Raw genomic sequence first — 22351 nt, forward strand, 5'->3', positions numbered from 1 at the left:
CCCACCCGCGGAGCGAGCGAGTCGACCCCTCTCGGCCCCAGCGGCGCACTCGCACGCCTGCCGTCTCCAGGTGCGCTCTCCCAGCCGGACGCGGACCGCGCGCTGCTCCCCCTTCTGGCCCCAGCCTGTCCCGGGAGCCGGAGGGCCGGCTTCCAGAGCCGGGGAATAGGATGGAGAAGCGGGGATGCAGGACGCGGGTGCGGGGTGCGCTGGGCTCGGCGGTTGAGTGCCGGCGCTCTGCGCCTCCCAAGTCACCTCCTCCGCCGCCGGGCGCCCGCGCTTCCCCGCGCACCCAGGCCGCTGGCTCGCGAGCGGGGCCGCATCCCTCCTCCACCCTCCACCGTGCAGGACCAGACGTTGCCTCGCGGTGCCTCGCCTCGCGCGCGTCTCGCTCCTCCCCCAGCATTATCCGAGGGCTATTTTTATCCACTACTTGCGAGAAGATGCTTTGGGGAGATTCTGGGGAGGCGACTCCAAATCCACTCTCTTCGCGCTGCGCTCCCAGCAGCGGCACCCTGCTAGCTGGGAGCAGCTGCAAGGAATGACCAAGGGATTGCGGGTGGAGTGTACCGGGTCCTCCTCCCTCGGTCAGCGCTCTCGAAACCCGGCACCGCCCTCGGCTGCGCCGCCCGCCGCTCGCCTGGGCAGCCGGTCCCCCGAGGGGTCCCTAGTGTCCCGGGCTCTTTCCTTGGCCGGCTTCTATGGCTGCAGCCCGGGCGCACGCAGGATCCTTTGGGTCCCAACTCGTGCGTTCTCGCTCTGCAGCCCAATCGCACTTTAAAAGATTGAAATGCAATGATCAGCTTCCACTCAAGGGTTAATTCCAGGAATTCCGTCTTAAAAAGGAGCGGGGTGGGGGGAGGGGGAACTTAACCTAACTTCTGCCTGCCTGTATTTCTAAAGCCCATCCTTTGGCGCTTGGAATTATTCTTGCTTTCGGCGTTTTCAGTAAAGATTGGGTGCAGTTAGAGTAAGTCTGACCTCGAATAAGCCTGACCTCGTGAAATTCCAGGAGGTGGACGCTTCGGCTGCAAATCCGCATCCCCGTGTTACCCTTTTTTATTTCCAGGGCTTACGTTCTTTTATTCCCATAAAATTGAAGAAGGAACGTGTTCAAATGGACCATTGTGTTACATAAGGTTTTCTCCAGCGCTGGGAAGAAAAAGATCAGTTTCTTAAGGAGCCTTTCCGGGCTTCCGTGGGTCCCTCTAACTCTCAGCCGAGTGTGTGTGTGTGTGTGTGTGGGGGGGGGGGGGATCAACAACTTCGTGACTGCGCACTCACTCCTAAGTCCCAGGAGTTAATTAGGACAGTAGCATTGAGTGAGGGTTGGTGAGGCAGCCTGGTGTAGGATGCACTGCAGCTTTAAGATGGGAATTTTTTTTTTTTTTTTCCTTTGGGAAACTGGTGAGAAAGTGGTACGTTAAACTTGGATTTGAGATCTGGAAAAGCCCAGGGGTCTTAGTTCTGTCATTGGGAACCCTGGTATGAAGCGATGAATCCTCCAGCTTAAAGAGGTGCTTTGCACAGCGTAGATGTTCAGAACCCTTTCCTGGGACTCCACAAGACAGTAGAGGCTTGTGCTTTTGTTGTCAAAAGAGGAAACTCCTTTGCTGGAAAGGCCTTGAAAGAACTCTTTGAAGGGAAAGCAGTGTGGAAGCTTTTCTTACCTGGAATCACCGTTTGGTGGTGACTGGAGGGGCTGGAAACATGGACTGCTTTTCCCTCTGCCAGGGCATCTACCCAGGGTAGCACATACCCACCGTGAGTACTGAGTCTGTTCTCTCTGTTGAGGCTAGAGATTGGGGAGAGCAACACTAAAATATATTGATGTCCTGATGGAGATGATGGAGAAGTCCTGATGAGTCAGGGCTCAGACAGCAGGTTGCAGGCTTGTCTCCAAGCTAGAGTCCTTGTTCAGAGAGACAGTCTTAGTCTTGGAGGGGGTGAAGGTGAAGCTGGGGAGTGGTAATGTTCTAGCTGCTATGTAGGAAATGCAGGAACTTTTCAGGGGGTCATTGAGTTGTTTCCCACAGCTTTGATCTATCTTCCTTCAACTCCACCAATGACCCAGTGTTTCCCTCTGAAACTGCCCTAAGTGGGGAGGCTGGCGAGCCTGCTAGCTGGATTTGGAGCCAGCTTCTTGCCCTAGACCCGAAGCAAATTATCTTTCCCTCTCTCAGGGAGAAGATCTCTCAAGATTCTTCCTCTGAAAATTAGACTGAAAGGTTATTATGAGAAAGTGAGAAAATGTATGTGAAGAGCATTTCGGCAATTCTAAAACCCTGGTGGAAAATGTTCAGGGCTACTTAACGTGCTTTTCCTATTGGTCTATTTTAATGTTAATTTTAATTACAATTTGTGTATGTCTGCGTGAATCGCATATGCTCAACTTTAAATGGAGAGGATTTCATATAATGGTCCAGTATCTCCTTGTGATCACCTGAAATCCATTAGTGCCAGGCCTCAGTGCTTCTCAGAATGGTTAGTTTCCTGTTTTCAGAATCAGAGTTAAATTTTTTTAGAGTTTTTTTTTTTCTTTTTAACTTCATGGATTTTATATGTCCTAAGTCATATCTATATATCTATATCTATATAACTATATCTATATGGAGGAAGGGCCTTGATGCTGATTAATCAGAAACGGAAGATAGTTGCAGATGAGCGTATCAGTTGGGGAAAAGTGATACATGATCAGTTCCAGGAGATGACCTGAATCTCCCTTGTCTAAAACTGTCATCAGCATAAAGCACAGGCTCTCATTTTCGGTGGTCCAGATTTGCCCCCAAGACCTAGCTAAGTGCCTAGCCACTTAATAAAGGCTCCATAAGTATTTTTTGAAATGAGTGAATGAATGCTTGAATGGAATCTTCACAGCAACCCTGTGCTGTGCATGGGCAGATGGCATGATTTCTATTTTAAAGATCTGGAATCTGCAGATCAGAAGGAAAGTTAACTGATTCTCTGAAGGTACAAAGGATTCCAGATTGGAGTTCTGGTCTGTCTGTTCTTGTTCTGCTCCGCTGCACTGTTTGCATTGCCTATCCCTCCCCTCATTACCTAAAGTCCTCCTCATCTGTAGTGGACTTCAGCATGTTGGTAGGTGCTCATGGAGGGACTTTTCAAGAAAGCTCATGGAGCTTTCTCTCTCTCCTTATTGTCTCCCCGGGCCCTGAGCCGAGGTCCATAGGATGATCTCACCTGGGACCTGGCATCTTGAGGGACTAGCTAAAGGACACAAGGACAGCTAAGTGTTCATTTACCACCCAGAGTCGTGAATCAAGTGGCGTCAGCAGCAGCATGAATATCTCAGGATTTCCCCGGGGTGCTGTTCCCATGGCATGATCCTGACATGTTCCCTGACACTAACTAAGGTTCCCTTCATTCCTTCTCTTTTAACAAGCCTGGCTTTTCAACTTCTAATCAATTCCTAGAGGTAATCCTTAGTCTTCAAGTAAATTCCTTTTTCTCTTTGAGTTAGCCAGCATTGTAGCCAGCTGATGGACAGCCTCTCCCGATCCATCTTCAGGCCTGCCTCCGGCATGAAGCTTTCTCAGCCTCCTCTACCCACAGGGAATTAAGCTCATAGCATTTTCAGGCCGTTAGAATAATATTTACCGGGCCATAGTTTGTCAATAGTTATGTGGTACCACCAGAGTTCTAGAAAAATGAATACATTATTCTTCCGAGGAATGGCTTGAACATAACAGAAATAGATCCCAGTGGCATCTTTACTTTTTTTCTCCATGTTGCCTGCTTTTTGGTAACTTTCCAGCAGGGGTCGCACACCGAAATGCATTCGGAGGCCAGGCCTGTCACAGCCTGAGTGAAAGGGGCCTCAGGACCTGGGCCTGGGCCAGAAGTGTGGCCACTGGAGCTCAGACCCAACCTAGGGTTGCCAGTTGGACCTCCCGCCAAGCCCTGCCACATCTTATTTTCCTTTTTTTTTTTTTTTTTCCTCCTAAATGGGCTGTAAGTTCACAATTTTAGATAGAACCTACTGAGTTTTAAGTGCCAGCAGCTAAGTCAATATTTTAAAGTAATATGTGGGCCAAGCAGAACTCTTCAGTAGGTAGGCCTTATATCTGTCCCACAGGCCTCCGGTATATGGCCTCTGGTTTCTGGGGTTAGAAGAGAAATTGGTGGGAATATGAGACTCAGTAATATTAGTTACCTGGAATGTTGGGGCAATGTTGTATAGGGTGTGCTGTGTAGATGGCAATCCAGTGAGTTGACCTTTGTGTTTATGGAGTGTTTGCTTGTGTTGTTCCTGTCCCCTGTTTTAGGAGGCAGTTACAACGATCACATTTAGACCTTTAACATGTGCGTACTGAGTTCCGACCATGGACCAAGGATCCTGCTACTCGCCGGTCATCAGTAGGGGATAACAGATGGAAATCCTTGCCCTTGTACTTGCCTTCTAGAGGACGGGACAGACAAAAGCAAAATAAAGAAGTATGATCTGTCCTACATTAGGTAGTGATGTGTTAAGAGTAAATCAGGGGAAGATCCATCTGAGAATCCAGGGTACCTCAGGCGGGTAGCCAGGGATCTCAGTTCAGTCTCTGACTCAACATATTCAAAGCACAATGTCATTGTCTGACATGAAAGATTTCTGCGTGTTGGAGGTTGAACCCTTGATTATATTCTCGGAGTTGCTATTGTGGGTAAACTCCTGATAGCAGACTGTTCTCTTAATTTTAATGAAATTGACTACTGAGCCCATTTATTGAGTGTCCACCTTGTGCCAGACACTGGATTAAGTGCTGGAATACATTCATGAATGAAACCCATCAAGGACCAGTCCTCAAGGAAATTGTAGACCAGCATGGAAGACATTAATAAATGATGACAACAGAGTAGGTAACTAAGGTGAGCAAGTAGCGTAGGAAGGCTGTCTTTACTGCTGAGTTTGTGATATTCGGCACCTTCTTTTTGTTTTTTTTGGACTATATTTATTGGGATGCCTGGGTGGCTCAGCGGTTGAGCGTTCTGTCTGCCCTCGGCTAAGGGCTCAGGGCATGATCCAGGAGTTCCCAGATCAGGATCCAGTCCCATATCGGGCTCCCCGCAGGGAGCCTGCTTCTCCCTCTGCCTATGTCTCTCTGCCCTTCTCTCAGTGTGTCTCTCATGAAATGACTGTATTTATTTATTCATGAGAATATTTTATTTCATTTATTCATGAAGTATTTTAAAAATTGGTTCTATGTGTGAACCGTACTTATGCCCTTTGAAACCCTGATACACCCTCCCCCAAACTGCCCCAGGCTTTTGGATATTGACTGTCGTCACCATGGTGGCAGTTATGCAGGAAAAAAAAAATAGGTTTTCTCCTTATAGGGAATTTACAGTATGGCAGTCATATAAATTAGCATGTTTTTGCATACAGGTGGGGTGGTAAAGGCCCTGTGCTTGGGCCTCTGCTTGTGGACAGACCTTTCCTGGAGAACACCTCCCTCCAATCACTGTGTTTATTTCTTTCATTGCAATACTTTGTCTCATAGCAGGATTTGTGGCAGTAATGTTTATCTTGCTACTTGTTCCTTCCTCGGCTGACTTGCTTACCCTCTCTGACTCTCCATCAGAATCCCTGCCCCAGGGGAGCAGACATCTGGACCAGCACCAGTGTTTCTCCCACCAGCTTCTAGAACAGTGTGCCTCCTTCCAAGTGGTTACTCAGAAAAGAAACAACAGGCAACGTTTCTTTCTGGGGGAACTAGGGAAGGTTTCATGAGGGAAGAAATATTTAAGGAAAGAGAGAGGCATGGAGAGAAGAGCCAAAAAAGGATGATAAAACAGAGTCAACATTTGTATAGACCCCCCCCCCAAACCCTCACTGAGGCCTCATTGGTCCCCATTAGGGATTCCCTGTGTGGTCAATCCAGGTGAATAACTGGCATCTTTACACCCCCCTCCCACTTCGCTGAACAGATCCTGGCTGTGCAAAAGCACTCTGGCATGCAAAGAATGAAAGAGATTTTAAAAGAATTTTTTAAAAATGGGGGGAAAAGAAGAGAAAAGAATGAAACATCTAATAATTCCTTATTTCTGTTTAGTGTGATAAGTCTGGGCAACTTTTCTCAGATCCTCAGGAGGAGGACGGACGGGAGACCCCAGATCCACAGCCGCGATTCTCCTCCACCTGCAGTGAGCAGATGGCTCAAGGTGGAACTCCTTAAGTCCCTGGAGGACCAGAGGAGCCCATATTTTTATATAAACGAAGAAATATATTTAGATTTAAAACATTCGCATCTCCTTTCATTCGTGGAGAACTTCCATTTCAGCACTTTCCGAGATGCATTTTGTGTCTTGTTGAATTTCCCCTAGAATTCCTGCCGATTAGGTACACCCTGCAGTAAGCTGTTTTATGTAAATGTCTCCACTCCTTAGTTTAGTAAATCAGAGTCCTGTATCAGCAGTTAAATACAGCAGGAGAAAGGTGATTGCAGATGCAGCTGAAATGAAAAGCATGCTCGCCTCGCTGTGCTCAGAAAAATAAATACTCGAGTGGCGAGGAGCGAACGCGGGCTGGCTGCCTCCTCCAGAAAACTCGCTGGCACTTTATTTAAATTACGTCTTACACCAGATTTTTTTTTCCCCCCCAGTGTCCTGGATAGGAAGGAGGGAGAAGGTGACAGGGACAGATTTCTGGGATTAGATTTTGGAGTTCTCCCTGTGGTGGGGAGAGCAAGGCTTTTGAAGTCACATCTGTTTGAATTTGTCATCTCGCCCTTACGGACTGTGTCATCCTGAGATATAGACAATTTTCTGGGCTTCAGTTTTGTCGTCGTTCTAATGAGAATGATAGGAGAGTGCCAATATGCAACGCTTAGCCTAATGCTCAAGAACACGTATGTTCTTGTGTGGCATTGCCAGGTTTTACAACTAAAAATACAGGACATCCAGTTAAATTTGAACTTCAGAGAACCGACATGTAATGTTTTAGCACAGGTGTATCCCAGATTCTAAATATTAAGGGATTATTCCTTGTTGTATGAAATTCAAATCTAACTGAAGGCCCTGCATTTTATTTTTTTATTTAAACATTCCTATTCTTGTGGCGACGGTTCTGAGTGATTACTTTGGTGAAAGTACTGGAACTTTAGGAAGCTGGAACAGGGAGGGCACAGTAATCTTGATGGTGATGTCATCTTGACCTTGGACCAGGGTGTGGTCCAAGGAGAAAAAGGAAGGGTTGTTTTCTCTGGTGAGCTAAGCAACTGATCAAAGCAAGGCAAAAGCTTATTTGTTTGCTCAAAGAAGCAAAAGAACTGTGAGTCCAATGAGGTCTCACAGTGCACTTCGTAAGTGAGACAGATTCTCTCCCAAGGGGTGACAGTGTGCGCCGGATTATTCCCAACACCCTCTGGAAGACAGTCTTTCCACCCCATGAGGTCACCAGGGTAGCGTCTAGTCCACCAATGCAGTGCCTTATTCCACACAAATACTGCTCCGAGCACGTTCCTGTAGGGCTGGGATTGCAACGACGAGGCCCACACAAGGGCTCCATTGAGGCCACTGAAGGAAACTTTGTGCTTTGAAAACCCACACCTGCAAACGCTCCCTCATCCGCTGAATCCAAAGCTAATAAAACTGTTCCGGGGCATTCCAGACTTTCTCCTCCAAGTAGATGACCTCAGGTGATAAATTGAGTCAAAGAGCTCCCCTAAGACCACTGGAGTAGGTTGTTCTGAGGATGGCAGTGAAAATGTTGCGTTTCCATTTTAGGTAATAACCTGGTGGGGAACTAAATTAACAAGGCTTCTGTTGCATGTGGACTTTCCAAAGCAGTTTTAGGCTTTCTTAGGTACTGAGATATTGCTCATGCCCAGATCATTAGTTTCTGTTGCAGAGAACATTACTAAATCCGCATTTAACCCGAGATGCTCACTAGCCATGTGCTTCTGCGCAGCCTGGACCAGAAAGGGGGCAAAATGACACAACAGTTAGCACACAGGCTTCTGCAACTTGAGATCTGGTTAGAATCCACTTTGCCGCTTCTCAGCCACACCGCAGGGGGCGAATTACTTCTCATCGCTAATAAGCCTCCATCTCCACATCTGCAAAATGGGCATAAATTTAAATTGTTGCAGATGATCGTTTAGTGCACATTAAACCAAATGAGTATGGCAAGCATTGCCACAGTGCCTGAATCATGGTTAACATAAAAAGAAAGGCCGTTATTGGGATGTCAGAAGCCAGCCGTAAGCTCTAGATTGCACAGGGTCACGTCAGAGACCAGGATTGATCTCACGCATCATATTCATGGGAGGGCATCTGAGACTTTTGCTCTTTATTTCTCTAAACTTAATTTGTATAATTTAAGCAACACTTATTTCATTTTCTGAGCCAAGAGGTGAAAAACAGGCATGGAGAGAAGGTATAGAAGGGGCTGTTAGGGCAGGCGTGGTAGAGAGAGGAGGGGGATCCCAAGCAAGAGAGAAGGGAAGAAAAGGAACTGGACAAGCTAGGGCAGGGAAACTATTTAAAAAAAAAACAAAAACAAAAACCATAGAGACTTTTAACACTGGGAAACACACTGAGGCTCACTGGAGGGGAGGTGGGTAAGGGATGGAGTAAACTGGGTGATGGACGTTAAGGAGGGCACGTGATGGGATGAGCATTGGGTGTTATACGCAACTGCTGAATCACTGAACACTACATCTGAAACTAAATATGTACTTTATCTGGAGTAATTGAATTTAAATAAAAAAAATAATAATAACCAGAAGAGTTCGAAGAACAGGGAAGGCCAGGACGTGTTGTAAAGAGGCAGTCTTCAGGAGACTTGGTCTAAATCCCCATGGTGTCATTTAAGTACATGCCATCTCCCCACCCTTCCCCAGGGCTTCTCAGGACCCCAACTGAATGCCCATGCCCTTGAGGGAAGGACACAAAGCTGTCTTGGCGAGATGCTGGGCGAGAACAGGGAATGGGATATAAAAAGTGAAGCTCAGGCCTCTCTCCCGATCTGTGACAGCACAAAGTCACAGATAAAGACAAAAGACAAAGGGACCCAGTGCCATCTTGTGGAGGGACTGGCCATGGTGCCTTTCATGGTCCTCTCAACTGCAAGGGGGTTTGTTGCTCTTGGTTTGGTTTTAAATCTGCATTTGTTAAGCATCAGCTCTTCTAAAGAGGGTTTCAGGGCGGCGTCTCTCCTGCCCTGTTACTCCCTGTGAAGTGGTTTCATGCTTTTGATCTCTAAGCCCTGTCTGCACACAGCATAGGAACCGACCATTTCCATGGGGATGGGCCCATCCTCCTCAGTCTTTCTCAAGGGGAGAGCATCCTCTGAAGATCGTGGTGACTCTGGCCACAAGAGGATCCCCCTTGGTCCAGAAGGGAGCTTATTATATGACTTTGGAGGAATGATTTTGTTTTTGCAAACCTTAGTTGCCTTACCTGTTCACTGGATTTGTACTTCCTCACGGGCTTTTGTGGTGAGAATCACATGATGTAATACATGGAAAACACCTGTTTGAGCTAGTACAGACTAAACGTCCATAATGCAGTAGTTCATAGCACCTGTTACCTTTTTGTGCTGGTAAGGCTGATTTTATTTGAAAAGCAGGGAGGTCCTTGAGGATCTAGCTGTGTATCCCTTTCCAGCCTGCTTCCTCCTCCTGGCTGATCCCCCTCCAAGGAGTGAGAGGGCCGTGGTGTTCCCAGGTGGCAGTGGCCCCTCTCATCATCCTGCTCTAACTTAGGAAGTGAGCAAGGTGGGGGGAACTCTCTCCTTTTAATCGGGGAAGGAAATCTTTCTGAAAAGCCTGTGCAAGATTCCCGCGTAGGGGGACGGCTGGGTGGCTCAGTCAAGCACCTGCCTTCTGCTAAGGTCCTAATCTCAGGGTTCTGGGATCAAGCACCAGCTTGGTTGGGCTCCTTGCTCAGTGGGGAGCCTGCTTCTCCCTCTCCCTCTGCCCCTACCCACACCTCCCTCCGCGCTTGTGCACTCTCTCTCAAATAAATAAATACAATCTTAAAAAAAAAAACAAAAAACAGTAGGTTCCATTTGCCAAAAATTTGCTCACAAGCCCACAGGTCAGAATTACAGAAGAGGAAATAGAGGCACACAGTCATTTGAAATGGTGGAAGAGAGCAATTAATTGAATACAGTAACCCCGAAATGGTCTCTCTTGCCTTTGAGCAACTATTACACTCCTGTTCGTACCTTGCAGTCCTTGCAGCAGACGATTGGTCCTGCTCAGTTTCATGACTGAGCTGTCTTCAGCTGAAATACAAATCTTCTATTCTTCTCCTTTCACTTTGATTTTCTTTCCCAGCTTTGTAACTTTTACTATCTTTTGCAATCTGCAGTAGTTCTCTACGTTAATCCCTCCCCATGACCCAAGCAAATTTTGCAAAACCTCATCAGGTCCCTGCCCTAACCCCTGATGTTTAGAACCTAATGTCCTGGATCCCCATGACTTAGGGCATTAGCATTTCAGTGCAGGACCCTTAAACACAGGGAGAGATGTGGGGCTAGCCACGTTGATTCATGGCAGCATCGCCTGGGGTAAGGTAATAATCTCTAAACTTCACGTAGTCTTCATGACTTTTAATTATGCATTTTTATACACTTACCTATTTAATGTTTAATCTGTTTCAGTAGATTAAATTGTAGGAGGCTGGAGATGTTGTCCAGAGCTCCCAAAGCTGGATCAAACCTGAACCTGCCTGGCAGACAGTTGGCATCCAAGAAATGATTAAGGATACCCTGTGTTTCGGAGTTGTGGGGATGAAATGTGGTGATTCCTACAGAGTATTTAATGTGCTCAGTGGATGATCAAAGAAGGCTAGCTTTCCTTTTGTTGTTTTGTTTTTTATAATAAAAGTAGTACAAATTCACCTCCTGCAGCATGGCACTCCGGTTCCCATCTTTCAAGCCTCTCCCTTGCTGTTACCTGTTTTACAGGACACCTCACCTTCAGACCACAGCACAGCCACCCCGAGTCCCCTCAATCAGTCAGGATTGTGGACATTCCACCCTGTGTGGTGGGAGTTGTTCCTTCTGTCGTTCTCCCCAGGCTCAGACTATCATTCTCTCAGGCTTGTCTAGGGTGTTGTCCCGATCCACTGCCCCCACTGCGTGATGAATATGCTCCTGGTAGCCCTGTGGACCACCCTAGAGTTGTGCTCTGTTTGAAGGTCAGCGTGGCCGTGTGACTTGCTGTGCACAAAGTGAAGTGATGTGTGTCACATCTGGCCCAGAGCTTTGAGAGCCGGCTCATGCCTTGTGCATTTGCTTTTCCCCTCTGACTCGGTGACATGCGCTATTTGAGACAGCAGGTGCTTTGTCTTTCTAGGTCTCTGCGAGACTTCACTGAGCAGAGGCCTGCCACCAACCCACATGCGACAAACAGCTAAGGGAGGAAGTGCTGCTTGAGGAGGGGGTGTTTATCTCGCTTAGCCTAGCGTGGCCTGACTGGGGCCCTGCCTTTTCAGTCGTCCTGGAGCGTGCCTTCCCACACAGGTGACACTGGTGTAATTACTTGCCGGCCCAGCTGCATCCCTCAGGAAAAAGCTTCCCCGGAGGGCAGGACACACCACTGCTTCTAGAGCTGTGCACCCCCTCATGCCGGGTCTGGGATGTCGGTGCAGGATTGCTGAGGGATAGGGGGACCTTCATGGTGAGAAGGGGTGGGAGGGTCTCCTCCGGTGGTGGGGTTGGGAAGTTAAAGTGCCATTATGAGAAATAGAAATAGTTTCTGAGACGAGGCTGGTGTTGCACTTCCTTTCTCTGGAGCTTAGATGGGTGACTATCCTATGTCCCCCACCAGGGAATTAGGGTGTCTGAGAAAATGTTTGCTGGGTAGAGTCACTGCTACCCAGGACCCTGCCTATCTCAGCCATGACCCCAGCACATCCCAGCAGGACCCCAGCCTCATCCAGTCCTGTTCCAGGGACATCTTTACACCTTCAGTCTTGATGCTCGGGCCTGCCTTGCAGGCTTATGATCACCAGCCACTCATCCTTCACCACACAGATTCCTGAAGAAGCAGCAGAAGGGCTGTGGGTTGGCATCGAGCCGCTTGTTAGGATCCTGGTTACACAGGCCACAGGACCTGCTGATTTCAACTCTCCCATGTGTTCACAAGTGCCTTCACCTGCTGCCTTTTCTCACTTGAGTAGTGCTTTATGGTCCTCTGCTAAAGATGGCACAAAGGCTAATTATCTCATAATCGTTGTCCTTTAAAAACATTACATTAAGGGCCACTTTATGCTTTGAATTCTGGCTTTTTCTAATCATTTGCATCTCTCTGCATAGCTATCTACACAACAGAATTTTCTGCTTTCACCGAAGAATGCTCTTTTTCTGATTTGCCAATTGGTGGAATGTTGTTGTTCTTTCTTATGACAATTATTTATTTAAGCAGACTAGTTGTTATAAAACCTAAATTATGGCTATTAGTGTCCTTCTGTTCTTCTCTTCAAGCCAAGGTCATCAAGCTACTGCTGATTGAGCAAATATTATTGAGGTCCTATGTATTAAGGATCGACCTATCCTGTGTCAGATGGGCTAAGGGTTTTTTTTTTTTTTTCCTATAATACCTTATTTAATTCTTATAGCCACTCAGGATGATAGAAAAAGCATTCCCTTTCTTTGGTGGGGGCCCAGAGAGGAAAGTGACTTCTCCATGGGCGAATAACTAAGACAATCCCAGTAGATCTGAACTCACTTGCTTAGATCTTTTGTCACCATTCTCTCATTTCCGTATGTCCTTTTCATAGGCTTTATGTCAGATTTTGATTAAAAGCATTGAACTTGATTTTTGTCCAACCACCAGACCTCAGAATGTTACTCAGGGGTCTCTTCATGAAGCATGTCCCAAACTACCCTCTTCTTGGCTAATTTTGAAGTTGCTAAAATAGTGTCGATTTCATAACCTCATTGAGTTAGAAGTATTTGTTTCCATATCTCTCCTCCTAGACAGTGGGACCCCTGGGGGCTGAGAGGGGACCCATCTTCTTCCGGTGTCCCTGGTCAATGCTAGGGAGAGGGCCAGCATTCAGGAGGCCTGAGGTCTGTGTCCTGAGCCTAGACTCCTGGGCAGTGTCTGGGGAAAGGAAGAAGGAAGATAGTATTCATAAGAGGAAGTCCCCTTGAAATCCAGTTTTCTAATCCATTTTGGTAACTCACATTATTCAATGTCTTTGTCTCTGTGACTCTAAGCATTTGAAGATGAATTATGGAAAGCCAAAACCAGAAATCTCAGTATGATCCTCAAAGCCTCATTTAATTGGAACCATTTTTCCTTGTCAATCCTACTCCTTTCCCATGACATATTGGACACTAATGAGCCTGCTGGTTTAGGATTGGTACCAATCTGGAGACAAGACCCTCCTGCATGTTCAGACCAGTTGGTGGGGGGGATGAAAGTGGTTGTCAAGGTTAAAAGGCAATGTAGCCTCAGTCACTTTTGTTCTTTTGGCACCCCTGGAAACTCATTGTCTTAGAAACATCCTATGGGCTGGCAGATTGCAGGGCCTCAACATTCGTGTTGGCTTCATTAATGTGTTAATGGCCTTGAGGGATGTTAGAGATCAGGAAGTCTTGAAAACTCAGTTCATCATTGGAGCTGTCACATAGGTGCATACACACATGCCTATAAACATGAACACATAAGTACTCGCAATCACACGTGCACACTCATACAGATTTTGGCCAATAGATTCCTTTTGGGAGGGATTGGCTGGGGTCCCTCATGAGAGAACCCTACTAGGGTCCCTGCAAACTCAACTGACATAGCTCCAAGAAGGAGTAATATAGAAAATCCCACGCAGACTCCTGTTTCTCCTTCACTCCCTCCCCAGCTAATAATGCCTTTGTTTTTTCCTTCTGGTTCACCAGGAGTTGGAGAAAGAAGTGCAGTCAATGGAACATGGTAATGCATTCTCACATCATTTTTCATTGATCTTGAAACACAAAAATAAACTATTTCTAAATGTCAGTCTGCTACAGTTCTTTTTAAAATTATTCTATTTATTTATTCATGAGAGACACACAGAGAGAGGCAGAGACACAGGCAGAGGGAGAAGCAGGCTCCCTGTGGGGAGACTTGATCCCTAGACCCCGGGATCACGACCTGAGCCACAGGCAGATGCTCAACCAGTGAGCTACCCAGGTGTCCCTGCTATAGTTCTTATCTCATGACACATGAATGTGGCCAGAAGGTTTTAAGTGTGATGCATGTATGGACATTATTCTGTTGACTGTGAGTCTTTCTGCCCTGCTAACAAGCAGCCTGGCAGGAGCTCCCTTACAGACCTAACCCCAATGCATTTGCCACACTCTTTGTGCGCCCTTCCCCCCAGTTTCCACCTGACCCCTGCAGTGTTGCATGAGGCATTTGAGGGAAGGGACAGGATGTCAGTTTTGTCTCCAATTCCAGTGCCTGGTACATAGCAAGTCTATTTAGATCTTGGCTCTGATTTATGGGTATCCTGGATGGACAGATGCTTTGGTTTTCTCTGCATGCTAATATTCTTCAGAGGTTTCTTCTTCCTTTATTTAGAGAGATTCTGAGTATTCTATGTGGTAAGAACCAAGTAGCTGGACTCCTGTGGCAGGCTCTCATCCCTCTTCTGTTGTCCTAAGCAATTCTGCTCACTCCCAAACTTACATATCTCACTCTAAGCAAGAAAAAACCCTGGGGTAAACTCACTCCATACAGCTGGGAAGGTTTTTAAGTTGACCCTTTAGGGTACAGTAAAGGGAAATCTTAGCACACTACATGCAACCCCTCTGCCCCAACCCCAGGCTGAAGGGCTTCTTATAATTGTATATTTTATTGTCACTGAGAAACATCCCATATAATGCTAGTCATCTTGTTTGGTTCCAGTAATGGCCAAGCATCCTTCATAGATTATCCCCAAATCTAATTGACCCACCTTTTAATCAGGTCTTAAGTTCAATTAATATTCATTGAAGGAACACTGAATATGATCTGAATAGAACCAAAGAAGCAGGTGCAGTTAGGGAGATCCTACTCAGGGGAACCGTCTTTTCCTGCTAGAAGCTCTATTGTTTCCCATTATCCAAAAGACCTCAGCAGTGTAGAAATTTAATATATGTTGCCACCTTTAACCTTTGAAGTGTTAGACTGATGCCAGCACAAGTGATGAAACTATATGGTTTACTTTCATAGTAATCATTTTGTTTGGAGTTTTGCATAATAGTGTCTTGCCATGACAAACAGTTTTGTTTCTTGATTCTCTAAAGCCCTCACATTTTAGGTAGATACAAGAGGGCAGAGGATCTTCGAATTTATGACCTGAGTGTTTCCTGCTGTAAACAAGACTTACAGTAATTCTGCGTCCTTACCAAGGTCACACAGAAATCAGGGAAGAACTTGGGGCAGAACCTTACCTCCAGAAGCCACAGCTCAGCATCCTGTTCACTTGTGTGTATAATGGGCTCTTTTTTTTTTTTTAAGATTTTATTTATTTATTCATGAGAGACATAGAGAGAGAGAGAGGCAGAGACATAGGCAGAGAGAGAAGCAGGCTCCCTGTAAGGAGCCCGATGTGGGTGGGACTCGATCCCAGAACCCTGGGATCACGCCCTGAGCCAAAAGCAGATGCTCAATCACTGAGCCACACAGGTGCCCCTAATTGGCCCTTTCAAGCAAAGAAGACTTTGCAGAGATGCATTTTATGTGCCCGGAATGATCTGTGCGAGCGATATTGACTGCCTGAGTAGGACCTTTCTCAGCGAGAATGTTGGAAGCCGGAGATCAGTGGCAATGATGACGTTTGGCGAGGGTTTTCTTATTAGCGCTTCATGTGTTAAGTTCCATTTAATCTTCATGACGATCTACAAGGTTGACTCTGTTACCAGCCCTACATTTCAGGTGACAGAACGAGGCCCACAGAGTCACATAACTTGCTCTTGATCTCCAAGGGGGAGAAAGGGATGAACCAGAATTCAAACCCACCCCCTTAACCACCAGCCTCCCCCATCTGAGCTCTTATAATTCATCATGATTCCCGAATGTCTTCCCCTAATGCCAGGTTGTTTCAAATACTTTGTCATAAGAAGTGAATAATATTTTAAAAGTACAAAATGCAAATCATTTTGCATCAACATTCAGAAAGAATAAGTGAGCGGGCTGGTGATGCTTTAACTTCACATGTAGTATGATAGTTAATCTGACGATACTGAAACAAGGTGACAAGAGATCCCGGAGAAGGTTGTGTCAAGTGTGAGGTCTAGGTGTGCTTCTGGGTAGATTACACAGCCCTTCAGGAGCGAGATAATTAGACAGGTCCTCCCTGGTCAAGTAAACCCTGTATAGAGAAAGTAAAGCTCCAGTCAGAGGCAGATAAGACACTCATTTTGTAGAACTTGGAGCTTCTGAATAAAGGAATATTCAACTTGATTGATGTTTTTCACGTTTGTCAAGTGAGGGATAGAAAGACATCATAGTCGCATGTGCATGTGTGTGTGCAGTAGAGGAAAAAAAAAAACAAAACCTGTGCTGTTGTTTTATTCAGGGCCATCACGTGAACAGCAGCTATTTAATTCAGGACGGGATGAAACACGGGTGATACAAAATCAAAACCAGCGATGGCAGCCCGCTTTAATTGTCCCTATGTGCCATTTCCCCTCAGCTCTTCACAGGCAAGGCACGCTTCTTCCTCACTGATCCGCTGGTGCGTTTCACGGTGCCTGTCAATGCCAAGTGCTCACTTCAGTGTCTGTTTTTAAATGATCGTGTTAAACCAAGAACAGGCATAACTCAAAAGGAAAGACAAAATCTTGGGCCAAACATGAGCAGCGGTTTCCAAGATTTTCCCTTCACTCTCCCCAACTTGGAGCGCGTAAGTGATGTCACTGAGAGTTAGGCTCAGGACCTGGCGCTTCCTTCCATGGCTCTTTTCCCTCCTGTCTTTCTAAATCCCTGAGCCCGAAGCATCTCCAGATGCCACACCTGCAGGCTGGTGCAGCTTTACACCTGCCACTGTGTCCCACAGACCGTACCTCCCAACCAGCCCCAGCGTAGGAGCAGACCCCAAGTCTCCTCCCAGATGCCAGGACATCCGTTGTCCTCTCCAAGGGATCATATAGGGGCTTCCCTGCTCTTCCTCCATCCATCTCAGTGTCACCTCCGGGCTGTCTCATAGCTGTGGCCAGATCTATGGTCACACTGACCATGGTGAGGACTCTCCTTCTGTGTGTGTCTTCTACTTTACAGGGTGCTCTGAGGACAACGGCTGGATCGTTTCTATATCCCCCATAACTGAGAACAATTTTAGAAACATTGTGGGTGCCTTGAAAAAACAATCACCTCTGGGCAGAGTCTGGACCTCAGGCATCATCAGTGTCTGCAGGCTTACCTGTCAGTCTTTTTTTCCCCACCTTCACCTTATGTGGCAACTAATACCTGTCTGTGATACTCATGAAAATCAGGAGTTTTCACATAAATATCCATAGCTGGATCTTGAAAACTTCAAAGATCAGGCGCTGGTCCTTGGTCTCCAACATCTGGGCAGTTGACAGAAGCTGGGTCCTTAAGGCAGATCCATGCTTGCTGCAGTCCCCACCAGCCAGCCAACTTTGTCCCCAGATATCACCTGTTACCCCAAGAAATACGCAGCAGTCCCAGGGAAACCTCTTGTCTTTGCTTTTCCCTGTTAAGGGCTGTGGATTATTTGGCCTGGGCAGCTGTAATGAATACCATTGACGACGTGGCTAAAACAACATACATCCCCCCCCCCCCCCCGACCATCACCACCCGCCAAGCCCCCCCAGTTGTGGTGGTGTCTGGGAAGTCTGAGATCAAGATGCCCTCAGACTCCGCTCCTGCTGAGAGCTCTCTTCCTGGCTTGCAGGCAGTGTCCTCGCATGGCAGAGAGAACACCCTGGTCCCTCTTCTTATCCCATCACTAATCCCGTTGTGAGTCCTTCCCTTATGACCTCATCTAAACCTAGTTATCTCCTGGAATCCCTGCCTCCAAATACCATCCCATTGTGGATTAAGACTTCAACATATGAATTTTGAAGGAACACAGACACTCAGTCCATACAAACTGGCTTAAGAAATGAGGTAAATCCCCCCTCCACTTTGCGTCTAGGGGAAGAATTTCCTTTGTTTGCTCACATTTATTTCCAGCCCCAGATTATCCTAATGTCCTCTGCCCTAACACAAGAGATGCACAGATTTCCATGTGTCTCATGTCTGCTGGGGTGGGAAACAGGAGACCTGGATTTCCAAGTTGGTTTAGCCTCTGCACTCTTGACCTTGAGATTCCCATGCTCCTCCTACCTTACCCATCCTGCAGGGATAAGGACCAGACAAGATGATGGCACATGGCCCTTGGGCTTCTGATACCCTGTGTGTCTTTGCTGGCTATTTCTGGGGGACATGCTAGGGATTTGTGGCTGCTCATCACCTGTTGGGGGTGGGGGGCGGTGATGACTCTCTGGGCTCAGAAGCTCCCACAGTCACATGACCCCTGTTGGGGGTGGGGGTGAGCCCACCTGGAGCAGAGACTGAAGCTGCACACCCCCAGGTACGTCAAGGCAGTGGGCCTCCCTGCCTTCTGCCTACCAGCACGGCCCCTTTCCACTCAGCTGCGCCGAGTAATAAGAGAGGCCCCGTCCGCCCTCCTGTCACAGAGCTGCGCCATGTACTGCCTGTGCCAGCGTGTTTCTGCTTCTAATGAAGGATTTATTTAGGTCACTGCTGCCTTCTGTGCACAGCCAGGCAGATTAAACACGTTGAGCAGCTCCTCCTCCTCTTCTCTCGCTGGGGCCTCACCGCTGCACACACCTGGCCACTCCTCGCTCGTGCAGGTGCAGGGGGTGTTGAGGGAGGACCCACCGCATGGCCCCTTCCCAGACAGACAGCCAGGAACCTTTCTGCATGTCACTGTCCTCTCTTCCTTGAGCTCCTCTTTGGTTGAGTCACTGCAGTACTTTGGATCATGAACAAATGTGTTTGACTAATTATCATCCCCAGATCCCATTTATACCCCACAGCCTTTCTTTTTTTTTTTTTTTTTTTTTTTTTTTTTTTTTTTAGGGACAAAAATAGCTACCATGATTTGAGGGCTTGCCATGGGCCAGGCAATATGGCAATATCTTCAGCATCCACATAGAGCGTTTTAGTTAATCCTTGCAATTAGTATATAGAGCCAGTGCATTGGATCTAAGGCTCCAAGTTTCAATGCTGTCTTGTGGATTTGAAATTATAGAGCTGTGGTTTGAACCAGCGTTTTTGGCTCTAAATCCTCTGTTAATTTCAGCATGTTCCCTCTAACCCCCTCTGCAGCTAATTCCACCTCTGTAGCCAGGCTAGTCCCTCTCTATTTTGTCTACCATGAATAGTTTCCAGTCCTGGAATTAAAAACAAACTGCCCCAACAATAGGAAGAAACAAAAACCAAAGGAACATTGGCCGTCCCCGGCCCAAGGCCATGGCGAATAGTATCTGAACCTGAATGGGCCCCGGGCATTTGGAACTCATGGGGTCCTTACCATTCTAAGGGCTTAGGGTGGCCAGGCCAGCTCCCCCAGGGAGCTTGTTAGAAATACAGACTCTTGGGCCTCTCTCCAGACCTCCTGGATCAGAATCTGCATTTTGAACTATATCTCCAGGGGACCGGTGTGCACGTCTGAGTTTGAAAAGCACTGTGCTAGGCAATTACAATGGGGCATCCCGAGCTCCTGGGAAGGACACTGTACTCACCCCCTACCAGCAACTATTCATTCAGGTCCTTTGGCCCTAATCTTTCATCTCCTTGGAGAAGAATCTTATGTGAACTGGCTTCAGACTTCCTATGGGACACGTTGCATTTTTCATCCTCATGGTTTTGTGGAGTTCTCAGAGGCTCAGAAACAAGACTGTGATAGAAATATTGTGGCCCCAAATCCCTGTCACGCCGTGCTGCCCTCCCTGGCTTGCCCAGATACCTTCTTCCTTCAGTTCTCCAGAGTTCTGTTCGTTATCCAGGTAGGCTTTTATAAATAGGGAGAACTCCCAGCACTGCTGTGGACACCAGGCAGCATAGTAAGGCTGGAGGAAACAGCGTTCGAAAAGTCCTCTTCGTTCTCAAGGGGAAAATGGACCAATTACACCTCCTTTCCCCAGACAGTCGATGTGACCCAGGGAAACTTATTTACATTATGTGGACTGACCTTGGGTCTTTTCTGCCCTGAACCCTTTCCACCCCATGTGAGGTAGGCCTCACAGCAATTACCATAAGTAAATCCAAACAAAAGCGGGTGTCAACATTTGTTGAAGAGTGTCATGTGCAGGCAATTTCAAGAAAATAAATATTTATGTAAGTCTTGAGATATCACTGTCCTTTCATAGACTGACAGGCACAAGCTGAATCTATTTCCTCCTTCTTGGTTTCCAAGCTGACCTGCCAAGGATGGAAATTTGACACCACCACGCTGTGCTCTTCAGTAGTTGTTTAAAGGTGAAAGTGAAGATGTTTTTGACTCCTAAAGTTGAACAAAAACACTTACTCCGTTGATTGCTCAGAAGTTTGGTTGGGTATGGAAACGGCAGTTCTGTTGTTCTTACTGAGGTTTCAGTACATTCCAGAAAATTAAATCACTCAGCACCCTTGGATGCTTGTTCTTGTCTGGCAGTATAATCTCTCTCATCCTTTCTACTCTTCTCATCTTCGTGGATAAGCTCTCCCCTCTGTCTGGAATGCATTTCCCCTGCTGCCCACAGGGAGATACCACCACTCAAAGGAAAAGAAGCACAGCAGGCTTTAGAGATGGCCCATGGAATGTTCATTCTCTCACTTCCTAGGTCTGTGACCTTGGGAAGGTCGTTGAACTTTAATAGCTTGATCGAATATCTGTCATGGGGAGAAAGGCAGGCCATTCACATTTGTTGAATGCCTGCTGTGTGCCAAGCCCTGTGCTATATATTTGGCAAGGGTAAATGTCCTTACCAACTTAATGCCAACTTAATGTTGATGGCCTCCATATGGAAGTAGGTTTTGCCCATTTTACAGAGGGGTATTTTGAGCCCTTCTCAAAAGGGCTGCCGTTCAGACAAGGAAGACACTTACCTGAGTTCAGAGAGCTATAAGGATACCATCCTGAATCTGCCCAATTGCAAAAGCTCTTTTTTTTTTTTCCCCACTACTGCACATTACCTTTTTGTTGCTTTAAAAAAGGAAGATAAAATGAGAATAACCACCTCCTAGTTTTGTTGCGAGTATTAGAATTCTGAGTTCATTTGTGTACTCATGCTCACTGCCTGGAACACCCTGAGCACCCAGTTAGTAATCTCTTCCTTTCCAACCCTTTCATTATATCCCTTATGGGACTTGTGGTTGAGCATTTTGAGCCTCCTTGCCATCCAAGAGGAGCTACTGGTCTGTGCCAGCTGTGCCACTAGTATTTGTTGAGGGGCTGGAAAGGTGTCCATAGACAGAGGGATTATAGGCAGCACTATTTCTGATGCATTAAATTTACCTCTCGTGGAATATTCTAGTTATTTCTCTTTATCCATGAATGTGTTGCAGTGGTGGGACTGAGGGAATATATTGTAGTTAATTACATTTGAAATCTAGGTCATGATGTGAATTATGTAATAAGAAGACTTAAGGAGAAAATTAAAATATTTTGAAGGGTTATTTCACTGCTTCCCCTCCTTTTTTAATTAAAATATTTTCTAGACTCTCAGGTGATCTTGTCCAGTCACCATTAGAAATCTTGAGACCCTCTTTCAACATCTGGTTTCTGCCTGACTCTCTCGGGATGAAGAACTAACTACCATCTGATACAGCCTTTTTCATAGACAAACTGTTCAGAATGTCCTTCTATTGAATTAAGAGCCTTTCTCAGTACCTTGGGCCATTTGCTTAACCTTCTGCTACATCAACGTGTTCATTCAGCAAATAGGATCGCTAGCACCCACTGTGCACAGAAATCATACCAGGCCCCAAGGGATGCAGCAGAGAGGAGTCAGGACACCATTTGGGAGGTTCTGATATTGGCATTGCAAACAAGCAAATATAGTTCTGGATAGTACATGAGGAATATAAAACAGGATGATGGGAAAGAATATGGTTAAAAGAGAGCGGGTGGGCCCGTGTTGTAGGGAAAGCCAGTGTTTGAAATAAAATCTGAATGACAAGAAAGAGCCAGGCCCAGAAAGCCTAAGCCTCAGGATGCTTAGAAGAGAGGGAGCAGCAAATAAATGCCGGAGCCCAGAGCTGGGAGGTGTTCAAAGGAACAGAAAGGTCAGTGGGGTGGGAGCTTGGCTTGAAGAAGCAGATTGAGGCCAGAGGGATAGGCAGCTCCCATCCTGGGGGATCCCTGGGCCTGGAAAGGAATTTGGATTTAATTTCGAGTGCAAGGGAACCTCCATCTG

At 46.7% G+C, this 22351-nt stretch overlaps 1 protein-coding gene across 1 annotated transcript in view; it reads left to right on the top strand.

Annotated features, from left to right (window-relative positions):
- HS3ST1 (heparan sulfate-glucosamine 3-sulfotransferase 1) overlaps window positions 1–22351 on the top strand; it is a 30380-nt gene that overhangs the window by 903 nt on the left and 7126 nt on the right. The window lies entirely within an intron of this gene.

Source organism: Canis lupus, chromosome 2 (assembly GCF_048164855.1).
Source record: "Canis lupus baileyi chromosome 2, mCanLup2.hap1, whole genome shotgun sequence".
NCBI classification, from domain to species: domain Eukaryota; kingdom Metazoa; phylum Chordata; class Mammalia; order Carnivora; family Canidae; genus Canis; species Canis lupus.